The following is a 16,822-nucleotide window of genomic DNA, read 5'->3' as shown; positions in this document are numbered from 1 at the left end:
TTGGAAAGGATACAGAAATGAAGAGAAAGGAAAAGTAATGAGGGAAAAAGAGAAAACTATGCGGGTAGCCGTGGGACCTGCCATAGTTACTACAGATAACCGCAGCTGTGGTGGGTGGTATCGTTTGCCCGTCGCTGCCCTACTCCTGCTACTGCTGGGCTCAGCAACTACAGAGTCGAAAATCTGAGTCCTTTGCTTTTCGAGTTTCGTACCTGTGTACAATTCAATACACTTCTCTTTCTTTCGATCCTTTTTTCTTTCCTCTCGTATCCCTTTTACCCGTCGGCTGTTTCGGCTTTGAACCTGCCGAACCAGGGTTCTGGTTTCTGCTCCCCTGACGGATACACGGTCAGGTACGAAAGGTATCATCGACACTGGTAGTTCCATAATATAGCAACGATGCCGGCAGGCGCGAACGGTAGCTCCCTTTTGCCTTTCTGCCTCTTGGTGCAAACGGTGCCATTGGAACCAAGGGCAGACGGGGTAACAAAATAAAATTTCCTCCTTCTCGTTCTTTGCGTGCTGTTGCCTAGGCTGCTACTTCTGCGTCTGCCGCCAGTGCCGTTAACGTTTTCACTGGCGGTGATGTTGGTATTGGCACGGCTATTGCAGTTGCTGCCGCTGTTGTCGCTGACGGAGTCCCGAAAGTCACCATCCGAAGTTGGCCCTGCGGCGGCGGCGGCCGCGACCGGGCATCGTGGGCTGCTGCGAACAGGATGGCTAAGATCTTGCGACGGCGGCTTACAGCAGCAAATGTATACAAGATGCTGCTCATGCATACATAATGCTCGTCTGCGTTCCTGCTGTTGTGCTGACGGACGCGAAGGGTCGACGGCCACCAGCGGCGGTAGTTGTGGCTTTAACGCGGAAGCACTTGCGGCACTGTAGAACAGTATATTCCATATATCATACATATGGTGTATATACGTGCGTATGTCTAAAGATGGATAGTGACAGAAGAGTGGGTGTTTGGATTTTACGGGCTTTTTCTGCTTTAAAAAAACAGAACATGTGCTGTAAATATTTTATTGCTTGCTTTGCTCGTTTTTTCTTCGATGGATTTTCTGCTAATTTAGGAGAAAAAACTGAATGCGGGAACAGTAGTTGTCAATGATGCTCAGCCCTTAACGATGTGTGTCGGCGCTAATAAGAATGGTAAGTAGACTAGAATAAAGACATTAGTAAACCATTGAAATTTATAGAGGCTATTTACTATTAAGAGTATAGAATTCAGCGACGATGGCCAGGTACCACGAAAAATCGAAATATGCTATTTATTATATTTACCATGTTCCATTGGAGAACACCGTCACCCTGCTTCACAAGAAAAGCCTAAATCTATACCATGAGCAAGTCATGAGAGATTATAGTTACAACAGCTAAGTACAAAGAGCAAATATTGCTATAGTAAAATACCCCAATTTTTCTAATTAATGCCTCAATCGATTTCATAATTTATAAAGCATATCGCACATTGTTTAATAGTGGTATTTATTGCGGTCGCAATATGGCAATCTTAAGTAATGTGTAGTTACATCCAGCTGATGTCCTATGCGTCAATGATGTCGATAGTCCTAGGACATTCCCGTAACGGTGTAACGGTGGTAAATATATTTAGACAAACTCATTACCATAAACAATACGAGCTGCTGGCTAAAGTATGAAGGTAACAGCAGAAACTAGGCCACGCTGCTTGGCAGACATCCGCTTTGCTATGTGACTTGAGATAGTTTGTTTGAAACGGTCATCTGAGTTACGCCGATTCTGCCATAGTGCATGAGAGTCAATGCCTAAAAGGAAGCACTGCGGATCGATGCAGGCTACGTTAGTACTATAGAGGCCGTGTGAGAGGCAAACGTGTGAACGAGCGGCAACTTCCTCGCACTCGTAATAGACCTACGAACGTTGTTTCCAAAACGTGGAGTCTATCAAGTTCTGTTACGGCGACGGAAAGCAATTTGCGTGGAAAGTAATTTGGGAAATTCATTATAGCAATAGTCCGACGTAATTCTCTAGAAAGAGACGATCCGTTTTACGTGAAGATGCAATTTCGAAATAGTGCGAAAACTATTGTATTCAACATGTACACAGCATTCATATTTCCTGAAGTCCTGTGTAGAGAGAGAAGCACCGAAGTAATGTAAAGCATAGACATCATGACTATATAGCACAGAAGTATTTTATGGAAACTCAATAATGAATCGGTTTTTTAGACGGTTCTTCAGATCGAGTATGAACTAAAAGCTAACTTAACAAGAACTTGGCGAAGCGAAATACACGACCGCATTTGCTACTGTTATTATTACTGTATAGCACGCCAAATTATCTGAGCACATGGGAAAAGCTTAAACGTTCTGGGAGGCTGAAAGCGTTCCTCGCTATTTTATGTGACTGTTAGATTTCCTTCACTAAACTCAACCTCGATCAGAAAAGATAAACTTACCTTGACTTGAGAAGCAGGAACTTCCCGCACTGGCCTTAACAGATAAGGTATATCTTTTTCGAGGCGCAGAAAAGCAGCGTAGACATGCGATGCTACAGATTATCACATCGATCTTTGCTTTAATCTAGTAATTTTTGTGTCAATGTAAGCTCGTCGGACAAAAAAAGACGAAAAAGTCAAACGCAATTGCAGTGTTATGATTATAACTATTAATATATCTGGTCCTATCGGTTAACAAACATCTCTAGTCCCCCTAAACAATTATGCCTCTAATAGACGCCGTGTCCCCTATACGCACGAAAGAACTCTTTAATGCATTCACTGTTTCATTTATCGACTCTATTAGACGTTACACGCAATTTATTTCAGAAGTAGTTCGGTGTCTTTTAATGAACGCTTCAATAGTCTCGACGGAACCTTTGAGCCTGCGCGTCTTTCATGGATCGCGACGTTCGTCTAGCACAGTGTGATACATGTAAAAATCGATGAACGGGCATGATACAGTTAGTTTCCATACTGGATATTTCCTCTAAGGCTGTTATAGTATAGCTGCACTGTCTTTTTCCAGTAGCTAGTGCCAAATAGCTTGAGCATCCGTTTTAGTATGTCTTGTCAATTTACCCGCACCCCCTAAAGCGCCCATACAGGATGAGCGAGGGTTCAGCATGGCGCCAAGTTACTGAGCACTAAAAGTTTAGGGTCAAGAGCAATTTGAGATCTCGAGGAGATTCAAAGGAGGATGTCCCTTGCACTTTCCATGGACAAACGAGCACCTGGTGGGCTCTCATGTGATCACCATCGCTATTATCACTATGATTATTGGTTATGCCTATAAGATATAGCTAACATACTAGAAGTACGATAATAATAACCAGATCGAAAATGTTTACCGTTGGGTTTCAATTATTTAGACATGCATCGCTCGATGTTCAATTAGCTAAGATTCGGTACCCGCTAGGTATAATGCTATTTCACGTACGACCTATGATACTGAACGATGAACTAATGTATGTACGCTTTTTTTATTGGAAGCCTGCTATAATAGCGTACATCATATATGAGTAAATAGAATTACGTGGTTGAATAACTTATTATCCACGAAGACCTTTCTTCTAGTACCATCTTTTTCTTGAGTTGGTGTCCAAATATCGCAACCATTGGGGGAAGCATGCCTCGCGCAAAGAAATTAACGAGAGAAATGATTCTTACAAAAATTAGATGGCAAAAAGATAATAGCCAGACGATAAGAGATCCCGCACTGATTTTAGAGAAAAGCATGATCGGGGCATCTAATCCGGACGAAGTCATTCTAGTTAACTGACTCAATGATAGTATCAATCGCCAGTGTTTTACTTGTCAATTTATAGAATTCTAAATTAACCCTCTGGCCATAATGAGGTTACTGTGTCTTTCTTTAAGGCACTTGGTTGCGATATCATAGTTTTGACTCGAGGAGAGGATTTATTCGTAATAGAGAGGTAAGAAAAGCACCAGCCGAGAATTAGGGACAGATTTTGATTCACTAGTACAGAAATGGCATCTCATACACTTAAACAGAGGACAGGGCACTTTTTTACCGTAGGGGCTAAAATCTCTTATGATGGTTATTTTAGAGCTTCAAACGCTTTAGTTCATTATTGCTTTCATTAAGGCAAAATGACGTTCGGCCTTGGCTCTAGGTAGGCCAACTCTTACAAATTCCTTATATAAAGGAGCTATCGACGGTCTGTTACTCCACCACTGGCAAGCTTCCATATATCTTCAAATACGCACGTTAAGCTTTCATCGAGGTGCGTCATCTGAAGGCCGTTAACTGTCAGTTCCATACGTTGGAGTTCCGTGTCTCGTGTTTAAACGCAGCAAGCAGAGTAGTCTCGACAAGGAAGCTTGGTATTACCTCACTGTTTTCAGGTAGGCAGATTGATCGTCCGGAGGCAAACTTTGTTCTCCAGTAGACTCATTTTTCGTCAAATCGAACGCCTCTTTAAAGAAGTAACAAGGGGTTGCAATGGGGTCATTAACATGTACGATTGAGATACAACAGGTATACTAGATAATTCGACTCCAGTTCTGTGGCATTCAGGGTGATCTCAGCCTTGCTATATCAGACATTCTACTAATTCCGCATAGGTTCCGCAAAAAAATGTTCGTTCGTTATCGATAGAAAAAAGCTGACTCATCCGCGATAAATAAATGTGGCTTTTGCATCATATAAAACAACGTGGCTTCTTTGATGCATAGACTAGTTCTTAGGTGGACGTCCAGTCCAAGGTTTTGCGCTTCAAAATGAAATGATGTTATGTTATGATCAAAGACACGTAGGATCGTGTGAATCTATTGTGCTATATACTTTTCTACCTATATAAAGAAACTTCACAATAAGTATATCCAGCTCATGTCTATAAAAGTGCATACAGCAACCCAGTGAAGTCTATAATAGTAACATTTATCTTATATCGAATAACATTTATCTTTATGTTTAATTGGATTGTTTGACTTACTTTATGGGCCCACGAGGCACTGTTCTATTATAGGCTATTAGTTAATAGCCGAGCGCCCGTAAGTCCACCAGAGGGAAACCTTAAAAGACAGAAATTAACATGGTATTGGTCGCTAACGTGAGATATTTTTACCTCGTAACAACTGTTCGTCCTAGACAGATGAACTGGAAACCTACGAGCAGAACCAGCAAAGGTTTTTTCTTTTAATATAAAAATATTTTGCTGTTTCTCTCAGTATATAATTTCTGCCGAATTATCAAACTATTTTCACTCTAGTCACAGATCTTTGGACAATTTTCTACATACCAGTATCAACAGCTTGATTGAAAGAGAATCATCTGCCAGTCATCTGTCGTATACCTAAACGATTGTTTTTAACGCAAGCTCAATTCATTTGTAGAAAAGTTATTGACTAGCGTCCTTTAGCTAGTTTTAGCGTATTTGCTTACACTATAGTCAGTTATGGTTAACACTGTTTTGTGCCTATTTCACCTTGTCAAAACGTATATTAACCCTATAAACGATAGATTTTTTTAAATTTATATATTATAGACTTTTGTTAATAATCATCATTATTAATTACGACGTTATTATTTTTCTGAAGGTACTTATGCGCGATATTGTGCATCTATAAAGGTGCACTATTCATTTTAAGCCACTGGTTTGTAATGTAAACTTTGCAGAAACACCAACTTTGAACTACCTTCGTTCACTATCGGACCATCTACAATACTAGCATAAAAGAAAAGAACTCTTCTGGAAATCTCTTGCTCCGTCTGATCGATTCTTATCGGAGAGCTGATCCTTGATAAGAGCCGCGTTGAACTGTGAATGTATGAAAATCAGATGATCTAAAGTGTCGGTACGTTTTTGGACGAAGAATTTTTTTGTATTAACTGGAACACACGGTTGTGTTACTTTTGGGGATTAAGGCATTAGACATATTTGCGCAGGAGAATATATCCCAGTGGGGTTTGCTTAAAAAACCATACGACGAACAATGTCGGCAAAACGATGGCATGCAGCAGCTGGATAGTTCCCGAAAAATACCCACATAAGGGCGTATAATTATATTGCACTGTAGGCATATAATATCATACTCAACAGAATCTGGATCGTTGTCAATTTCCCTAAAATCCAGGGGATCTGCCATCAGCAGTTGTACCGCTAGCGACGTCGAACTTGAATCATTTGTCCCATTACTGAGACGTATCTGCATTAACGTGTTCATAATAGTCTGATGCATACAACTGAGTCAACCAATTGAGGTTTAATGTAATCACGTTCGTCTCTCTCTCACTGAAGATTTTCCTGTCTAAACGGGACTCATCTAAAACCCTTATTATAGGCTACTGAGGTTTTATTATGCATACAGCTGCACCGTAGATGCTGTACTATGGTTATAAAGCATAGAAAATTCTACAGGTCAAAATTGAAAAAATATTTTTTAGCGTATACCAAAAAAGTAGTCGCTGATTGTAGCAGGATCAAAAGAAAGTCGTCGGAAATAATAAATTCCTCCGAATTTCAAAGTAGTTTTATTATGCGTTTTGGGTTATAATATATATGGTCAATATGACGGTTTTCTAGATAGCTTCATGTTCTTCATTTGCTCTTCATTATAATTTGCTTAACCGCAAGCTCGGCTGTTACCGTTGGTATGACACAGTTTTACTATGTTTTGTCAAACATTTGCCTCTACCATCAAAATATGTTTCCGTTCTTTTCTTGTACCATTTTCCCCTTCAGCGTAAAAAGTTGTATTTGAAAAATTCTTCTACTTCGTGACGCGATTATCCAAGCGTCGTTCTCATGCCGTTCTTCGTCAACATTAAGAAACAAGAGTTTCGTGAGCCATATTCAGCAGATCGGCGTGAGAAGAGTTTTCTCGCTCGAAGAAATCTACGGTTATTGTTCCTGCATTTGTCAATACCTTCCAAGCGAGCCTCTTTTACGCGAATATGTTGGAGACTCTTCCCTAACTCGAAAGCAATTTGAAAGCTCTACTGCGCATTGAACGCGGATGCCTTTCGACGTGCCTGTCCTGACATTTCTGTAACATTGAAACACCATCTGAACGGAAAGGCGGCGGCCCGTCTTGCGGTCGTCGACGCGAGTCGTAAGCACCTCATCATAACCACTTCTAGGGAAGAACCCAACCGCATAACAACCACAATCTACAATGAGCGCGTTGTTGTCTACAGAGCCATTCAGCGTTACTTTGGTCGGTAGGTTGTTTTGATGGACGCGGAATCTCTGACGAAGGTCTGCTCTTGGGTATAAACCAACAAGACAGCGTCAGAGATGACGCGCTAGACGACTAAGTCAAAGTTTAAGCCAGTCACTCAGGCAGAAAATCAACTTGACTACATTGCTCGGACCCAATCGAGGGTATCGAAATCGGTTCGGAAGCCTGGAAGGTGTGTGGGAGGGCTATTGCGGGTAACGCGGGGTTGCTAGTCACAAAGGGGGTGACGCAAGGCGAAAGAATTTGGCAACGATGTGGCATAACGTACGTGTTGAGAATGAAGGGTGGGCAACTGCAGCTCGTATACAACGCCTACCTAGGGATGCTGTCGGAAGCTCTGCCGCTAGTTTGAACTGTACTGGAGGGTAGCGTAGAACTCCACTTGACGTGGGATGTGCGACTTTCCATCATTCCCTAAATTGCCGGATTCCACCAGAGCTTGAAGAACAAGACACAGGAGTACGAGATGGCTGAGGAGGAACATGAGATATAGAAATGTGTACTAGGTATAGGGTTAGACGGAATAGGTTAGCTGCACCTTTCCCACTAGCCTTTGAAAGGTTTGAGGCCTTCGGCACGCTTAACGGGCTCACTTGCTGAGGTAGCGGCAGCGGTGCTTATGCAATACAGCCATCTTGTCAAGTGGATCCGTTCCTTTCGTAGGCTGAGTCCATTGAAGAAGTTTTTCCCATCTTAGTTCTTCGGCTATGGGCGACGTCCTTGCCTGCCGCCGGTCCCCACACGGGACGACGAGAATTACCGTCTTCTTACCAACGTCACTTCAATAGATGAGAGCTTTGTATGGTATGAGTAGATGGAGCGACGGAAAAGAAAGTAGCGGCTCTGCAAGAGGCCGACCAGAGACCGCCAAATCGGTGCGGGTCCGCTGCCGCCGCATTTTGCACAAATGGGAAAATTAGATCAGGGGTAATGGTTGGAAGGCTGAAGTAATGAAGAAAGAGGTAAGTGAGTCTTTGGAATACACATACTTAGCGAATACGGTAGAAAATAAATTGGTTCGCTCGAAATAGAAAAAAATGAATGCTTTTTGTCCCTTTTTGTCAAGTGTCTATATCAATGGTCTGTTTGTAGTCTGCACCTGTCTCAACGATAACAAAGTTGGAGAGTATGAGTACGAATGAAGAGACCGCCGTCTTTACGTATTTTAGCTGCCAAATGTATATATAAGATCAAATGAAAACTTCTGGAGCGTGAGGTTTTCATAGTGAGGTTGGACGCCACAGAACGAATGATGTCAGTAAACGTCATGGACATTAAGTTGTTTAAATTGACCAATGCTATCTTTGTCTTAAGTTTATAAGTCAAGGATTGATAAGTATCTATCGTTTTATTAACTTTACATAAGTATATCTGTAGAGGTCAATACTTTCTGAGAGCTGCATTTAAGACGTGAGTCGTTATTGTTCCGGTGCTAAATTCGATCACGATTATTTGCTATAAGGACGAAATAGAACTATGTACTAGCTATGATGATGGCATAGTATCGACGCTATCATTAGCGTTAATAAATGGATAATCTTTGGCCAGGTACGCTATAAGACCTGACAAGCCGCACAAAAAAGATTTTAGAGAGGAACACTAACCGGTAGAATCTATTTCAAAGAAATCTGTATTTTTTTTCCTTTAACAGTTTAGAAAATACGTAGCTCGATAAAAATAGATCGATCCTACTGAATCATCAGCCAGCTATCGTAATATCATATACATAAACTATTCTTTCATGCACTGAATCTAAAATATAGTTAGAGACAAATAATAAATATATAAAATTACTTCGGTTCGGGTCTCATAGTTTGTGACGTATTTTCGCCGAGTTTCAGGTTCATGTGCTGGATATGAGTAAAGAATGTACTTTTATTAGTTTTTGGCGACCTTTATTTATGCGCACTTTTTCTAAATCTTTCTCCTTTGTATTTTCTAAATATATCTATTTCCAGCGGGGACAACTGTGTTAGCGTGTTTTCATTGAGTACTTTGCCTTCTTCCTGCTCAAGTCAGGTAAACCATACAGTTCGTATTACATCTGTTCGAGAAGCGGCACCTCCTCTACAATTGCTCCTGCTATGCCTTAGTTTTCCCTTATGTGTAACCCAGAACTATCGCTTCCAGTAGCGCGCATCCTTCTGCCATCCAAGAAGGCGGGGCAAAGTTGATCACATTTCTTTATTGCTGCAAACGTTCCTTGGAAAGGATCAACTCGACCCGCTCATTCCCTTCTGTGTCTTTGCAAAAGCTTTTCTTGGGATCTCGCTCGTCCTATTTTTTTCTTCCTACATAGAAATAGGTGAAGGAACAATGGAGAGCGAATAGTACAGCACGAAACGAACGACCCAAAGATGCTCGAAAACGTAAAGAAAATGTACGACCAAAAACGTGCCTCCCTGCCTCCCTCGAGATATAGCACGGGACCTGGCGGCCTTCGTGGTTCTGTCGCCGACTCTCCACCCACTCTGTAGTAACCAGAAAGGCTTTCCGGCTTCGTATTTTTTCCTAGGTGCGCCTGCGATCGGCGTGATCTTCGGCGCGAACGATATCCGTTTCACCGAAGAATGTGAGTTAGTTCGCGCGAAAGGAAATAAGGAGGGATACGGGACCTACCAATTTGGCTTTTTTAGTACCCTGCTTATTTTTCAGACTAGATATTGCGAAAGGCGCAGCACTGAATGGATGGTGACACGAGTTTTCTTCTGGGGTGCCGTTAATGTACGCACATGCACTAACAATAGCTAGAGGCGATGAAAGAGACGGAGCGAAGCAAACGGATACGATTTCAAAAATACGAAATTCTTATAACATACAAAGAGCTTCGCTACATATAATCCGTAACTATTTCGAAAATTCTGGGTTAGCGCGCATAACACACAAACACATTCAGCTCTAAATATACTTACCATTGATATATTACCGCAATTACCAAGCTGTTCTCATAGAGCTATGCATGCAGTACCAAATCCGCAGCATCATTTATCTATCCTTATACTTTTTATCTGTTATACGTATAGTGCTTTTTATACACGTACGTATTATTCACCGAACAAGCGGTGTAAGTAAAGAATTTCATTAGACAATTATCCCAGAACTCAAAACCATTTACGACAAACAGGGTCGACGTCGCGCGAAAATCTACGTCCCTCATGGAATTACTAGAGCACGACCCCTTCTATATGTAATGCATTAATCATCACCCAGACGGATTCCTGTTGTTTTGTATACCCTGTCAGAGTAGGTAAATGTCTTTCATAAAACCTTGACGTCTGCATACTGGCTTTACGTGTGTAACTTTTTCAGTGCTAACCTCTTCATCAATATCTACCTTTGAAATACATTGGAAAGAGCTCTGGTACTCGTAGTCCTAACGAATCGGCACTACGTGATGCTATTCAAATCTTGCAAGCCGCTGACATCGAAGCACTGCACAGACAAATTCGAATAAATATTCTTACCTTTCATGATCTTGAGTTGTAGTCCTTTTCTTCACGTCTCTGTGCGTCTATGTGTGAACTAGCTATGAACGGTGATGAAATGCAAAATTCATATTAGGACAAGGGGAACATAGTGTATAATCCCTGGTAGTCAACGCACGTTGAGCCTAATTTCGAACAACTATTAAGGAGAACAAGATAGTGTTCAAGCGCTCATTCTTAGGCACGTGCCTAAACTACAGTAGAAAAGCTTACAGCAGATATTGCTGTTGACTTGCCCGCCACCAGGCGGTACAATACTCTGTTTTCTAGATTACAATGGTAATCTAGTTAAAACTATGGATAATGAACGTTAACAGAATTGCCGCAGCTTCGAGCTGCGTGAAATTATTTTCATATGATGAACCTCAAAGATTCCAGGAATAGAACGAGGTCATACTACGAGACAAAACTATCAATGGTGTTTCCCAAGTTATTTGCACCCTGAATACCCGTATTCTACTTCGTTATGCTGAGTTTGATGTGATTACGCTTTCTATTTCTACCATTACAAACGACAACAAAACAGTAGAAACAAATACCCGATCCAGATAGAATAGGTAAATAGAGCATAGTAAGCGTTGAATTAAGTTATCGAATTAGCCCGGTCCAATTTCAGCCTAAGTATGGAGCCATCCAAGCCTATCCTTTTAGGATTGACAGGGGCACGCACATACGCACGTATCGCGTATGCAATGAGTTTATTGAGACCGAGTTTACGCTAACCAGATTTCAGGGCATTAAGTCAGTGCCTACAATAGGTTGACCGCGATAATCTTGGAACGTAGGGACTGATGGAGCTTCCTGATCGACAGTCTTAAAATTAGTGGCAGCAGCCGATAACAGTTAAACAATTAAATCCATCAACGATGTAAATCTGTTTGAGCACTTTGGCCTGTCGATGTAGTAGGCGCTCGTTTAGACAGCCATAATCAAATGTAAATCAAATGCAAAAGTAAAAAGATATGGTGCTAGCTATTGTCGGTGAGAGCAGGTTAAGGCAGTTTGTCTTCTGGCGTGCAAGTCTCACGGTACCGTGATGAATACTTCAATGACATTTCTTCATGTTACTCCAAAGGAAATAAAAGAAAGCTCGTGTTAATATACACTTCTATCTTACCGGCTTCATCCGAAGTAACAGTGCCCGGCACAAATGCACACTCTACTCTACCCCTAAACAATATGGAGTATTGTTCCAGAAGGCTTTCTTTTGATTCGTACTATATCAAAACAATGACTATTCGGTATCTACTGTAACACCTAACGGCGATTCGAAGTGTGAAGCTCAAAAAAATATAAGCCCGCCGGCAGACATCAAGGCATGTTGGATTCACTATAGTGTAGCATGTGTTCCTTGGGCGCCACTGTGTTTTTAGAAAGCTTTACGGCTTTTATACAGAGTACGTTTTCTCGGCATGGATACGAGGCGGCGTCTTAGTGGCAATGGAAGTTAGTATACGAAACAACATTTCGTCAACTTCACTACAGAAAAAATAGGGTTTCAACACTTCTTAGCATGGTGCTTCGATATACTACAAAAAAAGATAGCTACTATACTCCAGCTGGTGTCTACTGTCATGTCGAAAGATTTATACATCCGTTTCTATAGGTTAAGCCTCTGATTCCAAAAAACAAAAATCCGGAGGGTTGAAGCTACAAGCTCGCATAAACTCAATTGTAATTTAGCATTTGAATCGATGTTTTCAAATGTAATGCTTCTAACAATAAGATCTGTGTCCATGAAAAACTAATCATTTAAACATAACAGATATCATAAACAAGTTACCAACAAGTGTAGTTACATTATGATTGACCTCTAGGAAACAGGTAAAGTTACAAAAACCGCTTCTTCGCGTAATAGCAACTTTTATATTCTCTATTTATTTCTAAGTTGCTCTTACACCGCTCTATAAATATTATGTCCAGCAACAAGTATACCGTATTTATTATTCTATAGAAGCATGCGCGTATACATCGCATTAACAACCCATGTGTTCCTCCTTAATAGCAGACTGCAGTTTCTTTCTCGATTGACGTTCGTTGCAGATTTAATCTCGCACTAAAATCATTACGCTTTAGCAGTGTAAACCCTCGCAGGTTCCCACCAAACATAACCCTTTGCCGCCATTTAACCTTAGCCGAATGTCATGGAAAACCTTTCATAGGACAGGAGTCTACTGAGTCGCTTGCTCATGCCTGTTGTTCGGTCCTATCCAAGCCAACCACCTACGACCCGTGGTGACCACTGACGACTGGCTGGTTATCGAATATCTGTTTTGCGAAGGGAGGGAACCGCTCGAAGCTGTTATTACTTATATAGGAACCCTTCAGCGGGCAGGACAAAGCTAGCCTTCGTCTGCTGTATTGGTCCCGTGAGTGTCGGACGAGCGACAGGCCACTCCAATCCCAGTCTGCAACAGCAAGGTTCGGAAGTGCCACCGAGTGTTTTTACCGATTGAGATGATCAGGTTTGTATATATTTGGTACTCTACAGGATGGAGACTCTTGTGTGATTCTCTTACCCTCAAGACTATATCACAAACGAGATTCAAGCTGAGAGCCATTGGTAATATGAAAATGCTATTACTCGTATTTCGATAATGTTCGAAAGAGTGGAGCCCTTATTGTAATGAGTATTAAGATGTTACGTGGAATCGCCCTATATGCTCTTTATATATATAGAACATCAGTCTACAAATTTTACTGTTGTAATTTAAGAGTGACATCAAAGCATCCAACAAGTCCAATGCTAGATGTCCGCGACGTCACTTGTTTTGGTTGGAGAAACAAACTATTTCGTGATGACGTTTCTCATTAATAGAATATAATAGACTTTTAAACAGAGACTAGCACAAGGAAACCAACCCATTGATGGTTAGTCATCAAGTAAAAGTGCCATTGATGCCCGTTCATAAAGGAAGAATTTTGGTACAGAATTGTACCGTAGCCAAATTTTACTATCGTCGTATCACACAGACAGCCCATCCAGCTAGCTGGATGGCCTGTCTGTACAATTTACAGAAATAGGCGTCCCTTCACAATCTTTTTATGGACTGGAAACATTAGATGGCCTTCGGCTCCTAACTTCCTAAAAACAGTCGTTCAAAACCGATTACAAAATTTCTCTCATGACCACAAAGCTAAAGAGTACTATTTCACGCACAGATAATCCGCTTATAACTTATAATAGGATGCTTCTACTTATAATAATATAATTGTGAAGTTGGAAATATTTGAATATCTTAGTAATACAGGTGAGACCACAAGAATGGTTCTCCTTGTTAATATATCCGTGATAGCTGCCAGTTTTCCAGGCCAAGTAAAGAAAATTAATGAATAAGGCATGCAATATAGTGAAAGCTGTTGCAAGTATTTTTTACAGGATTATGCCTAATCGCATCTACTGACATCGAGCGGTCAGTCCATAAATGACTTGGTGTAAGCCCATGCAGACTTACATATGCTGTAACCTACGCAGATAAATCTATCATAATCATAATTCTAGTGTTGTCGAAATATGTAAGCTTTTTCAATTTTTGGTTCTATGAATAAAACTTTCCGGTCCAAACTACTAACTAGGTAAAAGTTCCCTGTATAAATAAGATTATTCAGCAACTAAACCGAAATTATTAAGCAATAATATCTGAGCTGCTCGTTACTCCATCCGGCCTTATCCGGGAAAACTTAATTGCGCGTTCAAGTAGGATAACGGGGAAGGTTCTTATCGTCGAAATGTGAAGGGATAGAAGGTTAATTAATAATAATATAAATAATTTTATGCAGGTCCTCTTATGAAACTGGCATCGAATATCTTCGCTTGGATCTTTCCTCTTGTCTATGAGCCCTTTCAAAGGTAGCAATCGTAGATTAAAACAGGCCTAGGAGATTCGGGGAAACCGTGCGAATGCTTGCAAAAATCCGAATATTAGAAATCTCAGGAAGGTCACTGAAACCAGCTACTTACTTATCTGCAGAGATGCCCTGGCTTCATTGCAACTAGTCACCGTCGCAAGCACTGACAGACAACGCGCGGTGCTACGACGCTCAATATTCTAGTGGCGCGACTTAGGTTACGGGGCATCTTATTGGTCTTGGGCCGTAACCTTCTTATTTACCTTCTTTCTGAGCTAGCAGGGACTTTGCCTTGGTATTTTTTATATGGGCAAGTCAAGATTGGAGCCATGCTAGCGGGCCGGGCAAATCGCGCTGTCGCTTCTGTCTAGTCGCTGCCATTAGGAATACGCATTACACGTTTTTATCTGCGTGTAAAAAGTGGACAATACAGCGGTAGAAATGGCAGAGATGGTAGCAATGCTTTGGCAACCGTGACCGGAACGAGGCAAAATAGCAGGAATAAGGCAAATAGTAACGGCAACCACCTCCTTTTGTATTTTTGGGAGTAAATAGGACCAAGACAAGCTGAGAGACAGGACAGGATAACCAGCAAACAAAAATAACAGAGAAAGGGTACCAGAAGAAAAGGACTAAGGGAAAAAATAGGAAAACGCTGCAGGCCAGGTGGAGCTCGCCCGCCAGCTCAATGAAGCTAGAGTCATGAGACGGCACGACGCCGCGAGGTTGCTAAGAGTTCTGCTGACCGAATCCTGTTCGACACCGCAGATCGTCACGAAAAAAAAAGCGGGGAGTGTGAGTGAGAAGAGAAAGAAACTGCCAGAAAGAAAGAGTGCCAGCAATGCACAAACATGGGAATAACGAGGAACTGTCAGCGAGGGTTAGAATAGTGGGTGTTGAGAACAACAGCGGGAGGTCTCCGTAGTGATTTTGGTCTTCCCCCACTTGCTGCTACAAGGTACTCGTTCAGTCACCGTGCAAACTAGCCGTAGATTGTGGAGCTATGATACTAACTGCACTACGAAGATTGCTTTCCTATAGCGGCAGGGCAGTTCTAGCAGTTTCGCTACCTTGACCTTTTATACATAAAGCTGGAGGGCAAGCAAACCCCGAGAAGAGCAACCGATAAGGGAGAGTAAACAGCAAATCGTTGCTTTGTGCGGTGCTGTCCTTGCAAGGTCTCACGATGTTCGGCTTTATATCACTCTATTCTGTTTCCATCAGTCCCAACTTGAGTTGTCAAGTTGGCGAACAGGCGTACGGCGCGTGAACAACTCCACAGAGAAATAGAAACGAGAGTGTAAAAGGACAGAACGCTTCCACTGCGATTACCTCTGTCCGTCAGAACATCAGGGGTCCGAAAAAGAGTATCTCCAAAAACGCGAGATTGAGTTGCCCTTCCGACCCACCAAACCTTTCTTACACTTTTCCCGAAGACCTGCGATACTCGGTAAAATCCGTCGAGCAAGTCGACTCTAACATCCCTGCTGCTCCCGCTTTCTGTTTCTCTTCGAATCACGTGCGGCGTGTTCGTTGTTACAAACGCCCAACGTAGCTTTTTGACAGTAGCTGACATAGATGGCTAAAATTATTCTCTCCTGTCGACTTTTTCGATTCCAATCTTTTTGTTCTTCTGATACTTAATCCGAACGTTCTATTAGAGAGTGATCTCGGAGCAGTCGCCACCAGCGATGCCGTTGGGGTTGGGAACGCTTAACAGAACAGTGTTGTTAGTAATACCAATAGATGAGGGCGCTTTCTAAGCAGCGAGTTCAGTAGCGAATATATCTTTGCATAATAGCGTAAGCACTGGAGGCATAGAAGTTTCAGATTTTCTTTTCCAAGGCTAGTGCCTCACCGACTCGAACTGTAAGTAAGCGTCCCTTAGCAGACTGCGGTACTTACGCGAATAGCAAGCAGGTGTACTGAAAAGGCGTCGTTGATACAAATAGAGAAATGTGGTGGAGAAGAAAGTTAATGCTCCCTTTCAACGGTGCGATAGTGGTGTAACGATTACAGCTTTGAAAGCGGGAAAAGCAAGAAAAACGTAGGGAAAAGACGTACCGAAAAGTGTGAATTTGAGCTAATATGCATGTAACAAAACGTTTGAGCATTTAAGAATTGCTTTTTTACCTACGTGTATAGTATATCTTCGTTAAGGTTGGCCCAGTCGTTTAATACGGTTAGGGAAATTACGGGAACAAAAAAACGGCAAAGGATATTGAGACGTTAGTACTTCTTAATAGAGGGCTGAGCAAGCACCTTGTGGTTTCTCTCTCTCTCTCTCTCCCTATAT

The 16,822-nt window shown here is 41.7% G+C and overlaps 2 long non-coding RNA genes across 5 annotated transcripts in view; one reads left to right on the top strand and one right to left on the bottom strand.

The window, feature by feature from the left end:
- Window positions 1-3,876: 3,876 nt before the first annotated feature.
- LOC147754430 (uncharacterized) lies at window positions 3,877-14,707 on the bottom strand. The gene is made up of 3 exons (XR_015318051.1): window positions 14,639-14,707; window positions 4,945-5,023; window positions 3,877-4,425 (listed from the first exon to the last, which is right to left on the bottom strand). It is a non-coding gene; the product is annotated as an uncharacterized LOC147754430 (long non-coding RNA).
- The window catches only part of LOC147754429 (uncharacterized), a 13,449-nt gene continuing 9,240 nt past the window's right edge, over window positions 12,614-16,822 (top strand). For 2 of the 4 annotated variants that reach the window (XR_015318045.1, XR_015318046.1), the window contains exon 1: window positions 12,623-13,142. This is a non-coding gene — a long non-coding RNA (uncharacterized LOC147754429). Of the gene's footprint in view, window positions 13,143-16,822 lie in introns of all 4 variants that reach the window. The other 2 variants (XR_015318043.1, XR_015318044.1) reach the window with 2 other exon arrangements.

The sequence above is a fragment of the Varroa destructor genome, unplaced genomic scaffold (genome assembly GCF_002443255.2).
Source record: "Varroa destructor unplaced genomic scaffold, Vdes_3.0 BEIS01000007.1, whole genome shotgun sequence".
Taxonomy (NCBI): Eukaryota; Metazoa; Arthropoda; class Arachnida; order Mesostigmata; family Varroidae; genus Varroa; species Varroa destructor.
This window is presented reverse-complemented; position numbering and strand designations above follow the sequence as displayed.